General features: G+C 43.1%; 1 protein-coding gene across 1 annotated transcript in view; it reads right to left on the minus strand.

Moving 5' to 3' along the window:
• mettl24 (methyltransferase like 24) overlaps window positions 1-17,707 on the minus strand; it is a 74,061-nt gene that overhangs the window by 55,675 nt on the left and 679 nt on the right. The window lies entirely within an intron of this gene.

The raw sequence follows: 17,707 nt of genomic DNA on the forward strand, positions 1-17,707 counted from the left end.
CTGAAAGGTCTACTGCAGGGATGTGCAACCTTTGCTATTAAAAGGGCCATTATTGGCCAAAAAAAGAAAAGAAAATCTGTCTGGAGCCGTAAAACATATTTGACTAAAGGTAACAGCCGATTAAATCTAACTTAGCCCATCAACATTACAAAAAGGTCTAAATGAGCATTCATTAATATCATTTACTACAAAGTGGCTGCTCTGCAGTTGGCTATTTATGATTCTTTAGTACTTTGCAGCGTTGGTGGATGAAAGCAAATGAATCTGTCCACACACTATTAAATCCTCTATTTTCCTCCAACACTTCCTAAGCCTTGGTGGAGAGACTCCAGGCTACTGAAGTTTAGTAAAAGTATTTTGAGGAAAAGGCACCAGATTGTAGATATATGACACACATTTTAGTTGGTGAAACTGTAAACCTGTTTTTAATTTGATGTATCAGCTACACATTTTCACAACTGTGGAATGCGATAATCACTTTGACCTACAACAATGACAAATGAAAATCTGAATGTTAAATAATAAACGTTACTCATTTCCAGATAATTTTATTGCATTTGCATTTTTGCATCGGCCCTGGTAGTTCTCTCACACACTCTGCACATGGGATACATTTCAGTGCAGCAACCTCACCACTAGATGCCACCAGATCCTACACACTAGACCTTTAAATTCACCTGTAGGAGAAAGAAGGCTTCTGTAGGAGCTTCGAGTGAGGGAACATCGATGTATCCTAAGTGTCTCTTCCTCACATCTCTCTCTTTCTCCTTGCTGGGAGGAGCTAAGGTGTGAGGAAGAAACGCAAGTGAGGTTAGCAAGGCATACTGAAAAGGACCTTAAGAGTCATAAGAGTGACTATCCCGATCAAAGGTTTCACTTCCTCCACGGTTATTTCCTCAACTGTAGTTGACAACTATAGAATCGTGGTCTTAAACAAATCTATCAACCAAAATCTTTTCAGGTGGAGGTCTCTGAAGCGCAATCTTGACCTAATGTGTGTCATTAAGGGTCCTTGACACGAGAAAGGTTGAGAACTAGAGAACCACTGGCTTAGAGCAACAAAAAGCTCTTTAAATGATAGTTATTGAGGTTCACTGGCCCACTGTGTTGCTTTCGGGGTGAAGTGGTGTCTGTTGTCTTTGTAACCAGGCCCAGGTAGCTAAGGTGTCAGATGCTACTGAAATGGGTTTCTGCTACACAAACAAACCTCAGGCTTTCTGTTGACACATAAAGTGCCGTTTGCTAGAAGCAGGTATACATGGTGAGTGTATGTACATGGATGAGGCAGTGTAGGTGAGTGGCAAAGATGGGAGCGAAGGCGTCCCATTTCAGAGGTCAATGCACTCATTCATATCAGCTGGGAGGGAGACTGAGAACTTTCTGGAATGTTCCAGACAAGGCGTCTATGTCTGAGGGGAGTATTGTGCCATCGAGGCGCTGGACTTGACAGTTTGACACTGACTTTTCCCCCTCCAGTGGGAGTCTTTGTGTGATAGCAGTTAGCACACACAACAGACCTCCTGTTTATTCAGGCATAGCATAAAATCCATTGAGTGGTTTCTGTTTTTCCATCTGCAACATATGGTTGTGATCATCTTGTTGGAGGCAGGTTTTGTATGGCTCTGGGGTCAGAAGCTTTCAGGGCTCAAATCTGCCCTTGGAGGCTTTACTCAGCCACGTCTCACATCCTAAGCTTTAAAAAACAGAGTTTGAGTTGGGGTCCATAATGTTCCTACTTATGACACAATAAAAATCGTAATATTTTGTTGCATCAGATGCACTCTCAGCTGTTTCTCGTGTTTTAAAAGTGAGTAAGCCCTCGCTCGTGGCGATTAAATGGTCATATTTCTGTAAACTTTGCCGAGAGGGGGTGATTGATTATCTGAAAGGTCTCTTTGTGTTTCTCCCCCCTCCATAACTTGGCACAGATTCCAGGCCAGCCTGTTTTCTTTAGTTGGACTTGGATACTAATCTCTCATTGAGCAAGCAAAGCTGTGTGCCTATGTAGAGCTGTTTACTTCTCCAGGGTGGCTGGCGTGTGTGAAAGGGGTGATGCGATGTCGCTGCGGTTATATGATCCAAAAGTGAGGGAAATCAAAGGGCTTGCATGTCTAAACATATGTATCTCTCCTCTCTGATATCATCTGCCTGGAGTTATCACACCTGGCTATGTACATGTGAGCTGCTTTCAAGGTGCCTGTGTTATTTCGTTCTTGTTGTTGGCTATTAAAAAACACTAAAAAGATGTTTGCAGGTTTGCACTCCACAGAAGCCTTTGTGGCAGTTGCAGACAACCTTAATGCAATGCTTTGACATTTGGACAACAAGCTTGATGAGAAGATCAATACCAGTCTCATACTTGTTTGTCAAATATGGAGCTGAGGCCATTAGACCATTAGGTTAGCTTGGCATAAAGACTGAAAGCAGGAGGTAAACAAAGAGGTAAAAAAAAAATCATCTTACCAGCACTTATTTGTGTTGTCTCCGTGAGGTCATCAGGCAAATGGGAGACTCAAGGATGTAACCACTGTTTGCCAAAAAAATGGTTTGGCACACAAAACCAAAACCACAATGTGTCATTTCTAACCTTTGGTTTTAGTAAGGATTAAATTAACAAGATAAAACACCCTTTGAAACCTGGAGCCACATCAATTTTCTTGTGCTGCTTTCAGATGCCTTTCGCAAGAATTTAAACCTTTGAACCCTGAGCTACTTGGTGCAACTTATTACAAAAACATGGGAAAAAAGGCAATGAGCAACTTGGTAAGAAACGTCCCACACATTGCCAAAAATTAGTAGATGTAGAAAATTATTTTTAAAAAAAAGTAGTGAAAAAAGCTAGGGGAAACTTATAATTTCGTGCACATTTTTGGGTCATTCTAATCTTCCTAAGTTCCTCATTGCCTTATTCCCATGTTTTTGAAAGAAATCAAGGCAATTTGCTCAGGTTTCAAAGGATTAAAGAAGTATTTCATGGCTAGAAAGATGGTCTTTTCATAAAACTAGGCTGTCAATACAGTAATAATATGCAAATACTTTTGAAATTGGTGCTTATATGCCCAGAGAAAACAGAGAAAAGGGGCTGTGACATTTGTTTTTGATCAAGAACGTTTGACGTTTTGATAAATGCTCCCTCTGGTGGGTGACATTATTTGAGCTTGGTCTTTATTCCACAGGAAATAATATGGCAGCTGGCTAGTAACTAATTATCTCAAATTACAGCCAAACAGTGCACTAAAATATGTTTCTGACAACATTTTAAGGGAGAAACGGACAACGCAGTAACAGAATCTTTGTTAATATCTGATCAGCACTGCTTAGTTTTACTATTTGATCTCAGTTTTTCCAGCCTCCATTTTAACAATACAGAACTACACTTCCTGTTCACAAATTCTCACATTACAGCCAAACAGTGCACTAAAATATGTTTCCCAAGACATTTTTTCTTTCTGTCAATCCGCTTTTGTACTCTTTGTTTCCATGGAGGCGGGCATACAAAAATGCAGAAGTACAATCTGTAGTTTGAGCAACAGCTCAAGAGCCAGCGAAAATCTGCTTGATGACACGTTTAGCGCCATCCATCAGATTTAAGATAGGAGATGAGCAGGGAGATCAGGTGCTGGTAAGATGGAGTAAGCTCACCGCATTTCATTTACACATACTACCCTCATTATTATGATACAAAGCTGGCTGAAAATCTGCAAAGTATCCCTTTAACAGTTGCCTGTAGGCAGCCAAGCTAGCTGTTTCCCTCTGTTTCCAGTCTTTGCTAAGCTAAGCTAACTGTCGACTAGCTGTAGCTTCATATTTAACGGACACATATGAGAGCGCTATCATTCTTCTGATCTAACTCACAGTAAGAAAGCAAATAAATGTATTTCCAAAAATGTTGAACTTTTCGGATAATTGGCAGATTAACGTGGTGAAATTTAACTGCTGCGGCCTTTTTGTCTTTATTTACCACTCAGTTTTACCTCACTGCACTCTAGCTTTGTAGTTACATTTCAAAGATAAGCTTCACTGAAAAAAATAATTGACTATACGGTAAATAAACACACATTTTTACTTAAACAAATGCCACTTAAAAAGGCCATGAATTTTCTTGGTCAGTCGGTGTAAGTGTTAAAATAACCCAAGGTGGAACAGCAGCCGCACTAAGCACTGTTTGTATTGGAGGACATTTTTAGCTCAACAACAGCGAGCTGAGTGTGACCCAGGTGACATGTCAGCTTCCCAGCCGTTGATGTCTTGTGACTCCCCGGTCCCCCAGACGCCCCAGCTAGAGGTTAAAGATGCCGGAGAACTGACTCCAGTCACACCTTTGGGATTACAGAAGTCAACCTCTCTCATTCTTTTGTAACAGCCTCCCTCTCTCCGTCCCTCTCTCTGCCTCCGTTGAGCCGAGATCTCTCAGCTTTCCAAGACATGACCAAGGTCACCGGGTTTCCACCTTTCAAATTCCACTAGAGGCCAAACACTGGCTGGCAGCGGCTGGCGCAGACATCATGACGTGGCATTTTCTGTCCTCTTTTTTATCCCAACACCGAGATAATCAATGTTCAGAAGCAGAGTGTTCATTTGGAATCATGCTGACGCTTATTTGAACAAAAGTAATTAATACTTGCCTCGCGGTAGAATGAACTTGTGTCCCGTCTAATTAAAATAAATAATTTGAATTAAAGTGCAGTCTGCTCTGGCTTATTGGTGGTTTTTGGCGGAATCAATTAACGCAATCAAAAGTACTCTGTTTTAGTCAAACACAGTGAATTAGAGTCAACTCAAAGGCCGTAACAGTGTTTATGTAATCCCCCGCTGCTGGATTCCTTTTATGTGTCTTTGTCACTGAACAAAAAGAAACATCTAGTTTGCATTTCTGACAATCCGTCCTTGTTGCCAACATCAACAGGATAACACACAAATCCGATATCTCCCTCTGTTTGATTTTGTAAATCAAGATAAAAAAGATCACTTGTGACATCAGATTACCTTCTCATCACTGGATGATCATTTCAGCGCTCTGGCTGAGTGTTTCATGCTATAAAATCTTCTGAAACTGAAAGGATGCATGGTTCCACTTTGCCTCCCTGTTGTGATCTTTGCTGCCTGCCTGTGGGCTTTGAGGCTGAGCGGGTGTGACGTGTGAATGACAGGTGGCCTATCTGGGAGAAATCTCGGAGTGATGCTGGGGCAGAATTCCTGTAGAAAAGCTCTGCGGCACTCACACAGTCACAGTAACGTCAATGTGAAGTGGGACACTGGTGAGAGCGGGCAAGGAGAATATGCAATGAAAGGGCTATATGTAGCAGTTTGACATTAATAATTCATTCATACATTAATTTGGACACATTTGTGTTTGGCGTCTTTGGGAGGAGTGACTTATGAGGAGCATAAATCACCTCCAAGCTGCTAACTGAACATATTGTTTTCAGAAAAGTCAAAGAAAAGAGATGCTTGCAGAGCTGCACCAGGGAGAAGAAGCAGCACTGAATATCAATATTCTATTTTTGACAGGAAGCAGCTGGACATATGGGAGCATACTGTCATGAATTTGAGAAAAGCCTGTTTCAATTGTTGCTCTGAGCCCTAATTTCCTCCTCCACGGCTGTGTTTTCACCACCAAGGAAAGTTGCAGACTTTGAAGTTTGACTCCATGAGAAGTAATGAGACACTTGTTGCAGATCACTGCTGGGTCAAGCCAGTTCCTGTTGTTGCTGTATTTGCCTAACTACTCTTTAAACAGCTGAGTGCAACCCATGTTTTACTGATGCAGGACCACACTTCAACTGAACCATGTAATGACAGTGTTTTAGCTTCATAACGTTGCTTTATATGATTGGAAACTTTGTAAATTGGAGGTTTAAGTTACTCAGTGTCACGTTATTGTACCGGCAACTTGCCTCTGCTACTTGAATGCTCTGAGATGGGGCGCAGGAAGTTGCATAACGTTAAAACAACACAAGGATTCTGGGGTAATGGTCAAGTCACATTTATTTACACAGCCCAGCTTTGTGTCACAGGAAATTACTGTACAATCTCTTCACCCAGACCCTTTAGCAGGGAGAAGATAATTGGGAGCAATGTCAGGCAGAGCAACAGAAGAGGCAAAGCTCTTCCAACACGGCGTGCAATAGTTGCATACAGAGTAGACAGAAGTGAAGTATCATCCAGTGACTTACAGTATATAAATATAAACAGAGATCTAATTGCCCGTGCTGCTGAGCTGTAAATACAAAGATACAACTCTGCAGTGCCTCATGGGAATATTAGGATCACTAACAATAATATAGAGTGGGACACGGCAGAAGCTTCTCCAACCTGTTACAGAAAAATAATCACATTACAGATATGCATTACTGCCAATAGAGTGTGCCAGTAAACCCGGAACTCCATTAGCGCTTTTAGCACTTCCGGTTCTCTCGTCTAAAAGTCAATACGTTTTTTGAATGGGATTTTGGTAAAATGCCTCAAATAAGGTCTGTGGTTAACAAAAGCTTAAGCGAGTTTCAGGTTTTGTTCTACGACATAAAACACATCAGTAAATACCCTACTTGTGAATTTTGAAGCTTTTACGTGTCGTAAAAAAGGCGGTTGCTAACAAGTTGCTCAATACGACTACAAACCCTGTTGGGGACATTAAACATCATCACCCCCAAACAGGCGAGAGTGCTGGCAGTCCGCCATTACAGCTTCTTATTTAGCTTAAACAGTCTGATTTCCCCATTATACAATGTTTTTAAAATATAGCAGCCGAAATCAGTTGAAAGCTTAGTGGCGGTGACGTCAAGAGTCATGCGACCGTGGAGTAGTCATGTAGTCCGTTAAAGCCTAACGTTAGCTTTTTACTTCTGGTGATCGCATTTAAGCTTTAAATGTGGTATGAAAAGTGTTCATATGTGAAGATTATCTCGCTGAACAAAACCTGTAAGTATTATAAACTTGTGTTAGCCACAGAGCTTATTTTCTGACATAATCCAAAACGCAATGCAAAAATCACATTCACTTTCTCTTCTGGGAACCAGCGCGATGCTAAACTTCTGGGTTTTGACGTCAGCCCTGGCACACTCTATACTGGTGCTCATTAGCAAATGTTAGCATGCTAACATGCTAAATTAGGATGATGAACAGGGTACACCAGCTAAACATCAGCATGTTAGCATTGTTAGCTTCGCTATACAGCCTCAGACAGCTGCTAGCTTTGCTGTACAGCTCTTTTCCATACACATGTGCTAGCCTGGCCTGACCTGGCTGAAAAGACACATGAACAGCTGAACGAGTCATAATGACATTCTGACTGTATAATGTATATTTTAGCAAAATAACATTACTCAGATTCACCATGTGTTCAAACTAGATAAACAACTTCTTTCTAATTATTCAAACTCACTTGAGAATCAACAGCTAGTTAGCAGCCTGTTAGCTAAGCTAGCACACGTCATATGGTCTCTCTGAAATCCAACGCAAAAGTTCAACTTTTTAACATATTTGAGTCAAATTATGGAACAAAATATTACAGAGGTGAGGAGTTTTGCAGGCACATCGGATATCACAGAGATTCCCATAAGACTGAATAGACTTCCAGCTGTCTCGTCTCCGCAGACATACGTAAGTGGAAACGAGGTGTAAATGATGATGCACTTGTGCTACATTGTGAATGAACAGAATGTTTGTCTGTCCCACTGGTGTTATTGCAGTCAACAGCTTTCTTGTACTGTTGATGGAGTCTTTTAATTTTCTCTCTGTATGCCCATCTCCTTCAGCTTGCTTGCAAAGTCTTGGAAGCTGTGCCACGCCATTGTTTCAACAGATTCTGAATTCTGAAGCAACTTTAGTCAGAAAAATGTCCCACTAGACTGAAGCCCAATTTCAAGACATACCATTATCCTGAAAGCAAACCCCCATTGTTCTAAAGACACGTTTCTCAAAAATCAACAACAAAAAAAACATTCCCAGTTTTAGTTTCAGTTTCCCAGCTGTGTTTGAGCCCCAGATCCTGGGTGTTTTTACTGACCCGTCCCTGCTTTTCCAACGTCTTTTGTGCCACCAAACGTGTGTTTTAAACCAAAACATGATCTTTTCTGAACTCTTATAAAGTGGTTATTGTGCCTAACCACACATTCACAACAGTGCTGTTTACAACATATCCGTGGTTTACAAAAACATATCAAACAGAAAAAAAATTCTGGCAATTTCTGGCAGTCCTCAAACTAAACGGAGTAGGCTATGTATTTTTGGAGAAATGGGACTTTGAGGCAATGGGTGTTTGTTTTTGGGCTAACAGGCCATCAGAGAAATGGGCTTTTGGTCCAGTGGAACCTGTTGAAGCATAGGTGTGGTGATGCAGAAGCTCACCAGAGTGACGCTCCTTCACTATTTCCTTCATGGAAAGAATTATATTCACAGTTCTCATTATCTGGTAGAACTTCATACACATCTTTTAAGCACTTGAAGATCCAATTGTCACTTAAGTGTGTGACGCCCCCAAGATGGGCCATCTCCGGGTCAAACACGCTCCACTGCCTCCAGGCGGGTTGAGGTGCTGTCAGATGGGCTTCATCATTTAGTGATGGTTCAGCTTTGTCTGTTTCTCAAGCAGTAAGCGATAGATGCCAAGCAATATTGTAACAACAGCCTGAAAATCCATGATGATAAGTAGCTACTAAAACATAGTCAAGGTTATGAAAAGGGCCACTTGACACTCTGTCATAAGGTATTAATCCCAGATCTTGATGTGTATAATTGATTCTGAATATACACCGTTGGTACAATCAGGATTAGCAGCAGCACTTTCTCTCCCACCAGCTGCAGTAGGTGAGCGTGGGAGGCACAGCCATGCAAATATGGATATGCAGATATACGTGTGGCGTCATCCGGTGACTTGTGGTGACTTTTTCGAGCTGCCAGCAGCTACTTGTCTTCTCTAAAGCTTTTTGTAGTTTTCAGCTGGAGAGTTAGAAATGCGTTGGAGTGCGTCACTGTGACTTAGGGGCAGTAGTCTGTTTATTAAAGTCAGGAGGCTGAGTCATCAGTGCATGCTGTTTCTGCTCTTCTCCATCTCTCTCTCCCTCTCTCCCTTCATCCTGCCGTTGTTTGGCTCAACACATTTTATGTCTATCTTACTGTCTATAATTTACCAGCTCATCCCTCTCCTCTTTTCCCGCTGGGGTAGAAAGCCTGCGAGAGGTAAATGATTAAAGAGGATGTGTGTGAGTGTATTTATGTGGATGCCTAACAGCTGAGAGATTAGATTTCCTTTAGATTGGTTATTACTAAAACAGACCCTCAGGCCGTCTGTCTCTCTCACACACACAAGTTATTAAGGGAGAAAGAATTTGTCAGCAACAGTCTGTCCTGTCACCTATCAACACTACAGCTTCTCAAACGCCTCTCTTAATGATTTTTCTCTTCATTTCATTTTTCCTCAGACAAAGCCTCAAAGCTGAAAATCCTTGTGAACTTTTTGCATTTTCAAACAGCAGCAAAGATAACACAGCAGCTGGTGTTGTGTCTGTGAAGCTGTGTCACCTTGTAGCTGTTGGTGTGCCGTAAAAGTGACATCAATCAACCAGGTAGCGTGAAAGAGAAAATGTAATTTATGATGTGATGCAACCACATTGTCGCTGGTAACAAGACGGGTATGCTGTTTAATTTAAATCTAAATCAGGATTGCGACAAATAAATCTCACATGTCCATATAATGCCATAAACAGGTGACAAACCTCAACATTTCTTAGAGAAGAGAGACGACGGCTCAAGCCACGATTTTTGTGTTTGCCTCAATCAACAATGTGGATGGATTCTATTAAATGAATATTAACAACAGCTCGATCTGTCATGTACTAACAGGTAATATGACGCTGATATATTCATGAAATATAGTTCATAATAATATAGTTCAATATATTGTTTCACAACCTGCTTATTTATATGCAGAATCAATAGAGCTCAATTCAATAAACAGTATTTTAAACTTAGATGAGAAGTCCTTTAAGAACTCAGTAGGAAAATTACATTAAGATATTTACAATTCCAGGACAACTGGGTGAACTCTGTCTGCTGATGAACATCATGTGATATGACAGCCCTGTCTCCTAGAAACTACTTTTATGTACAACTAATTTGATGCAGCAGATATGTTTTGAAGGAAACGTAATGCCGAGACAATTATGATTTCTACTAACACAGTGAGGAAATGTTGCTTTCCTAAACGTTCACTGAAAACTTATTGCAATTGTTTTCCACAAAAATAGGCAATCATGCGATACAGTATGCACTGAGAGTGACTACCACATTATTATTACCTTTTTTATTAGCATTTAACCAAAATCATGATCTTTCCTTGGATGAGAACCTGCAATCCTGCACTTTGTACGCCCACCATTCCCCGACCACCTTTGTGTGAATCAGGGGCGATTGCTCTTAAGGCCCTGACACACCAAGCCGACGGTCGGCCGTCAGTCAAAGTCGGGCCGTTGGTGAGCGTCTGTTGGCCTAGTTTTTGTGGTGTGTCCCACACCGTCAGTGCTTTGGCGTCGGCGGCTTTTCAGCCGATTGAGCATGTTGAATCGGCAGCGGAGCTTGTCGGTGAGAGAGATCACCCTGTAGCGAGTGAATCTGCCTGTAGTGAAACCAGGGCTAACCGGTGCTTCCTCCTCAGGCTCCACTGCACTCAGCTGCCTGAGAGATCTGCTGCTTCTTCCCACTTTAACCTGAATAACAAACCGGAGCTAGCTGGGAGCGTTAGCTGCAGCATGACCGGAGGGAAGCACAGCCAGTTAGCCTCCGCTAGCTTCCCAGCTAGCCCCGGCTCTCTGTTAGAATCCTAACAGAGAGCCGGGGCTAGTGGCTGGTGGAGCGTTAGCCTTAGCATGACCGGAGGGAAGCACAGCCAGTTAGCCTCCACTAGCCTCTGAGCTAGCCCTGGCTCTCTGTTTGGATCCAACCGGAGCACCGAGCCCTAGTTTGTTATTCAGGTTAAAGTGGGAAGAAGCAGCGGGTTTATTGGGCAGCTGAGTGAAGTGGAGCCTGCGGAGGAAACACTGGGACCGTCTGGATGTAATTGTCCGTGTAGGTGCTGCGGTGCTCGGCTGCACAGAAAGGAAACCCCTCAGCTGACAGGATGTACCATTCTCTCACTCCGCTCTCTGTCGCGCAGGTGCAGAACGTACGTGCCACTTGGCTGTCGGACGTAGTCCGTGTAGTGTGTTCAAATGCAACTGACACAGGGCGATGCGAGGCCACGGAGACGACGCAACAGTTGGCTTTCGTCGCCACTAGTTCTTTGATGTCGGTTTGGTGTGTCCGCACCTTTAGACAACAAGGGAGGCTGAACTTCCCCTAAAATTTCATAGAAGAAATGGTCAAATATGAACTGTTGAATTTACATCAAAATAAGAATTTACATTGCATTAAACGTGCGCTAGGATGCGTTTAACATCATGACTATGATGTTCAAATGTCAGCTGTTTATCACCAGTCTTCAAACGTGACCTCCCTGTCATACATTCTCGTGTCAGCACGGTGGACGCGGAACCTCCAAGCATTCCTATGAGACAGCGCTGAGCAGGTTTTTTTCATGCAGCAAAGCGAGACGGTCATTGGATAAATGCGACAAAATCATCACTTCCAGGGAAGCTCAACATCCCTGGGACCTAATGGAGCGGTAGGCGGGAGAGGACGCTCGGTGCATGCATGATGATTGGAGGAATTGTCTAAAAGGCTGAACCCCTTTGTGATTGACAGCGCTTTGGAAATACACACCGGCATCGTCGCATTTCGAGCTCAGTCCCGTGCGGATATTTGCGACTGGAGTCTTCTGACAGAGTGCCGTCCGGAGTTCCTTATTTCCATAAAATCAGTTCTGGTGGTGTAGACACAGTTCAGGTGTTTAAACCCATCTGAAAATCTTTGAGGTGTGTTTTGATGTGGTTCTATGGCATGAGTGTGGTTGAAAAACGGCTTCAATTAAATGCTCCTTTTATAAGTTACTGCCTCGCTACAATATGACCTGTTACATGAATATAGTGTTTAATTACCTGAAAGAAACATCTCTAAATATAACCTATAACCAACTACATTGCCTTTACAATATAATTAAGAAAGCAATTTAGTAACATAGGTGATGCCACTGAATGGACCTCAAGCTGAGTTTCCAAGGTTATAGGAATAAACTTTGAAGCTCAGCAGTGCTTCAACATTTTGTGTTTACTGTCTGTGTTAGGGTTCAAGGTTTAGCATTGTAACTTTAATTTATTTTTGAGTGGTTTGTTTAGTATTGTGGGTTTATTTCTAGGCAGTGCTCTGTGCTTGTTTATTTTAGCTCAAACGCTCCCTGAAGTTCAGCTTTAGCTTCCATATTTAGCAATAAAAGATTGAGAATTTGAACAAACTGACTCCTCATATTCTCCATCTACGTTTCTATCACTTTCATTTTCCCTCAATAAACTTGGGGTTGTAACGGTGAAATTTGTAATATTTATAAGTCTGGGCATGCCGACATGTAGACATTTCAAAGCATACTATGCAGGATCTTCCTAGAAAACAATGTATAGACACAAAATAAATCCTCTCAGTCATCTCTTATGAGCCACTAGAAGTGTGTGGCAGTGTATGTACAGTATCTGCACAGACTCTGACCTCTCTATCTGTTTTCTTATCTTCTTCTTCTCTGCTGTGTTTGGGACATTTCTGGCCACAGCATGCAGCTGAGGTCTGGGCTTTATAAAAAGGTAGTGACCAAGTGCCAGACTGTGGGAAGCACGCATCCAAGAGGAAGATATTAAAATTGCAGACACAGTGCCAAGAAAACAAACCCACAAACATAGCTAGAATAAATCTTGGGTATGCTTTGACTTTCAGTGGAGATACTGTTTACAAACTAGAACCAACAATTGACCCTTCGCTAAGTCCCACCCCCAGACGCAGACTGGCCAATCATAACGTAGCATCAGGTCGGCTCAGACCAGGGTCCGACAACAACACAGCTATGCTCCATTGACTCTAATGCAGTCGTTTCATGCTGGTTTTGTGGATTTGGAACTAAATGTTGTACCTGGGGCACGTTGTGTATTAATGATACTCGTTACCTGGAGAGGTTGGAAAAAGATATATGTTTCTTCCCTGTTCCAAAACCAAAATCAAACCCTGAAAAGTGTAGGGTTAGCTAGCTAGCTACTGAAGATATAGCTTACTGAATGTATACACATGCTGCTTTTGCTTTTTATTGATTATAACAGTGAAACAAAGACCGACCCTGCTGTACAGGAACCAGTGAAGGGAAGCAGGGAAACTTTGCTGATATTCAACCAGCTCTGTGTCATCACAGTGTGCGCAGATGAACGTTGTTTGACTTCCCCCAGAGGTCCCTGCCCGTCTACTGATGAGGTTCTGGGTGCTGGCAGCAACACGGGGGCGAAGTCAAACACCGTTCATCTGCACACACTGTGATGCCACACAGCTGGTTCAATATCAGCAAAGTTTCCCTTTATATTCATTGTCTTGTGTGGTGATCAGCAGTGATGTGGTGGTTCACTTTTACACTGTGATCTGTAGCCTATAGTTCGGCTTTAGCTTCTAACTATCTTTGTCTTTTTAACCTGTTGTTGCTGCTGAGTCAGTTTGACATCCTGGATATATCCTTCAAACACAGACTGTAGACCCCTCTGTCTGCTTCTCTCTGGAATCACTGTTTCATTTCTCCGGAAATATGATAATATTTCTTCAGGTAGTTACAGTGGGGGCTCCATGCGTACTCTGACAGCTTGACAAACCATCACAAAGGGGTGGGGCTTAGCAAAAGGTCAATGCCTTCATAGTATACCTAATTATTTAAATGCAGATGTGGTCACCTTTTTACCTGTTGAAGTCTATCATTACCTCACCAGTCACATCTGAAACAAATATAAAACATGAATGAAAGAAGATTTGACTCTTGGGAATGCACATCTGTTTACTGTAGATATAGTCCTGACTGTTTTAAAACATTCCCCTGGTTTGATTCAGATTCAGCAGCTCATAAATAGATAAAAGTGAGATGCAGCTAACAGCTTCTGTTTTTGCTCCACAGCAACATAAAACTTAGATCTTTCCACAATGTGTTGACAGCGGAACTAGTGATACTGTAGTTAACACGCTGAACAACATGGCAGGATAACAGAAATACAAACTAACACTGCATATTGTGTTTCAAACTGTTTGATCACTTTGGGCCAAAACTGACGGCACGCCAAGGCCTGCAGACTCTCACGTCTACTATAGTATGCTGAAACTCACTGAATTAACTCAGGTTACTCTAAACAAACCCCTTCATATAATCTAGAGATCCTGAAATCAATGAGTCAATGAGATAAGTAAGCTTGTATAGGTCTGTTCTCTTAAATCCCTCCGTAGCTATTCATCAAGGTCACCGGAGGCGTCCTCGTCATGTTCCTCGCAGAGCAACAGTCCTGCTTTCCAGCCCATTATTTCATCTGCGATGCATGAAAATGTGCCTGAGAGGCGAGAGCAGGCTGTGAGCTCAGCGAGAGAGAGAAAGAAGTTACAGGAAGGGAGAAAAACTAAGAGAAATATGGGTTAGAAGTGGGAGGCGAGACTGAAGTTTTAAATTGAGACAGACAGGAGAGATGAAAAAAGCAAGAGGGAGGATGAGAGCACCGAGAACGAGGACAAGGTAACATGACAGAGCGGAAGAGCAACACTGATCTTCGAGATGAGAGCCCAAAGCGAGGAGAAAAAAGGCGAGGAGAGGTGTAGGTAGAAAGAAAGAGAGCGGGAGAGAGTTAAACGGCTGCAGCATATGACAGAAATTTCATCAGGGCCCCTTCAGGGCTTCTTATGTGACAAATTTTGTGTTAAGAAGCAGGGAGAGCGAGCATATGGTGGTATGTAATATTGATGGTGTACGAGTGCCCATCTCTCGACGTGGCATAACAGCCCTGCAGTGATTTTAAAACAGCATTTTAAACTCCACGCTGTTGCTCCTCAGTCTTGAGTTGGTTTAAGTCATTAAAGATTTAAAGACAAAAGCGAACAAGCGTTTCGTGCCCCAAAGTAACAGAAGGCAGAAATCCAGTAGAGAGGAAGAAATAGGGGACTGAGGGAGAAGGAAGATCAAGGAAAGACAGATATTTTGTTGTGTCTGTGTGTGTGTGTGTGTGTGTGTGTGTGTGTGTGTGTGTGTAGGTGTGTAGGAGGGTTGAAGCAAAATGGAAGTGAAGGAGAACAAAAGGGAGATGGATGGTCAGAGGGATCAAATGACAACACAGAGGTGAGAGCAAATAGCTGAGATGAATCAAAGAGAAAAAAGGCATGAAGAGACAGAGACAGAGGGAAGTGGGAGCTTTGTTGAGCCGGTGCTTTAACACACCCTTCATAGGTCAAGGGTCAATTCCCTGGAGTATGTGTATGTGTGTTTGGTGTGTGAATAGCTGTGTTTCCTCCTATAGATCTAGCTCTTCTAGAGATTTTGGCTGTCAGATAAGATTAAGACCAGAATTAAATAGTTGTCAGCTACAGTTGAGGAGATAACCACAGAGGAAGTCACTTCTATGACTCTTACGCCATGTTCACACAGGATACGGAAGCTGCTCGATATGTCACTTGTCGTTAGGGCACCTTTTAGCAGTCACCTGGCTGTTCACACCAGGAGCACATTCCTCCTCACCAATTAGCATTCTGCTCCTCTGCTCATTTCTAATCACGTGTAGATATTTGTCTCTGTTTGCTTATCTAATGTATCCTTCATCAGTCCTTTCAGGATTTTGTAGGCTGTTACTGGCGTTTGTTGCGGCCTGAAATGTCTGATTTCACTTCAGCTTTTCTACAAAATTGTGATCATCCATCCATTTCCATCGGCTTATCCAAGGCACGGTCGCTGGAGCAACAGGTCAAGCAAAGCACCCCAAACGCCCTTCTCCCCAGCAACTTTTTCCAGCTCCCCAAGGTGTTCCCAGGCCAGATGAGATATGTAATCCCTCCAGTGTGTTCTGGGTCTGCTCCGGGGCCTCCTACCAGTGGGACGTGCCCAGAACACCTCCAACAGAAGCGCCCAGGAGGCATCCTAGTCAGATGCCCGAACCACCTCAACTGACCCCTTACAACGCGAAGGAGCAGCGGCTCTACACCGAGCTCCCTCTGGATGTCCAAGCTCCTTACCCTATCTCTAAGGCTGAGCCCAGCCACCCCACAGAGAAAACACATTTCGGCCACTAGTATCTGTGGCCTCATTCTTTCAGTCCCTACCCAGAGCTCATGACCATAGGTGAGGGCTGGGACGTAGATGGACCAGTAAATCGAAAGCTTCTCTCTCGAGCGAGGGTAGAATTGAGCGAGAAATATTGGGATGCAAGTTGCAATGTTTATAGCTGTTTTTTTGTGGGCAAGTGACAGATGCAAAAATAGTTGTGATGCTGTCAGGGATTTAGAGCTTATCATCATGAGCATTCATCAATTCCCACAGAATTAGAATCTCTTTGTGATGGTGGGGGGCGGAGGGGCAGCAACAGCTGATAACCGCCAATAAGGTGTTGCTGCTGTTTGACGCAGTGCTGATGGACCGTAAGCAGCTCCCCTCCTGTCTGCTTAGCATGAGCTAACACAGCAAAAGGTGATCACATCATGACTCATCATATTTTGCTGCCAAGGCTGAAGCCCCACAGCAGCGGTCCCACACTGACATCGACTCTGTCTATAGCTGACGTTAGCTGTGTGATGCTAACAGTTAGCCCTGTCACTGTGCATGTGAGTCTGTCCCAGGCACAGAGCTCCTGTCCTGCAGCAGTAAGCTCATGATAAACAGAAAGAGGGGTGGGGGACTGAGCATATGAAACAAGATGTACCCGTTTGAAATTGAAAACTTATAATAGATCACCAGTGTATTTTCTCGCCAGATTTGCTCACGGCTCATAAAAAAAATAAACCAGACGCTGAAACTGTCGTTACAGATCGCAGGCCAGCCATGGAGCTCTGCACCTCAGTACGTACTGCATGTGTTTAACATGGATGCTGAAGGGATGCAGGCAGCTCTCCACCGAAAACTGCCATGCTTCGTGGCGCTTCTGCATCCAGTCTGAACTCGGCATTAGGCTGCTTTTCATTATGCTAACATTTCTCCTCACTTCCCTTACTTATGTCTCTTCCTTGTGTTTTAGCTCGTCCCAGCGAGATGTAAGGAAGAGACGTGTAGGAAACACTTGTATTTCCTAACTCTAACCTCCTCCAGAAGCCTCCTTGTTCCTCAAGGTGCATTTAAGGGGCTGCAAGATCCTTCATGATGGCGGAGGGGAAAAGATTTCGGGGTCACAGGAAGAGAGAGGATGTATGGAAGCACAGGTTGGCATAATTAAAAGTCACCCTTTCTCACATTGTGCTCGCTTCTACAGTGAATTAAATAGTAAAAAATAAACTACTCCCTTTTCCTTGGGGCCCCCCCTGGAACTCCCTCAAGGACCCCTGGGGGTCCCCGCCCCCCTGGTTGAGAACGACTGCAGTAGACATTGCATCTGAATGGTTCTTTGTTTGACTCTGTTTAGATTTGCAGCTGATACAAAACAGCCAGAGGGGAGTGTTTGCAGGTTTGATTTGTAGTTTGGTTTAAACTTCCACCTGTTTAAATTGTAAACATCAATCAAAAAAGAAAAAAAGATTGCAGGCAGCTTTGTAGCGCCAGAAACCCCGGTGACAAACTCTCTTTTTCAGCTTCAAAGCCTTTCTG

The sequence above is a fragment of the Epinephelus lanceolatus genome, chromosome 13, assembly GCF_041903045.1.
Source record: "Epinephelus lanceolatus isolate andai-2023 chromosome 13, ASM4190304v1, whole genome shotgun sequence".
Taxonomy (NCBI): Eukaryota; Metazoa; Chordata; class Actinopteri; order Perciformes; family Serranidae; genus Epinephelus; species Epinephelus lanceolatus.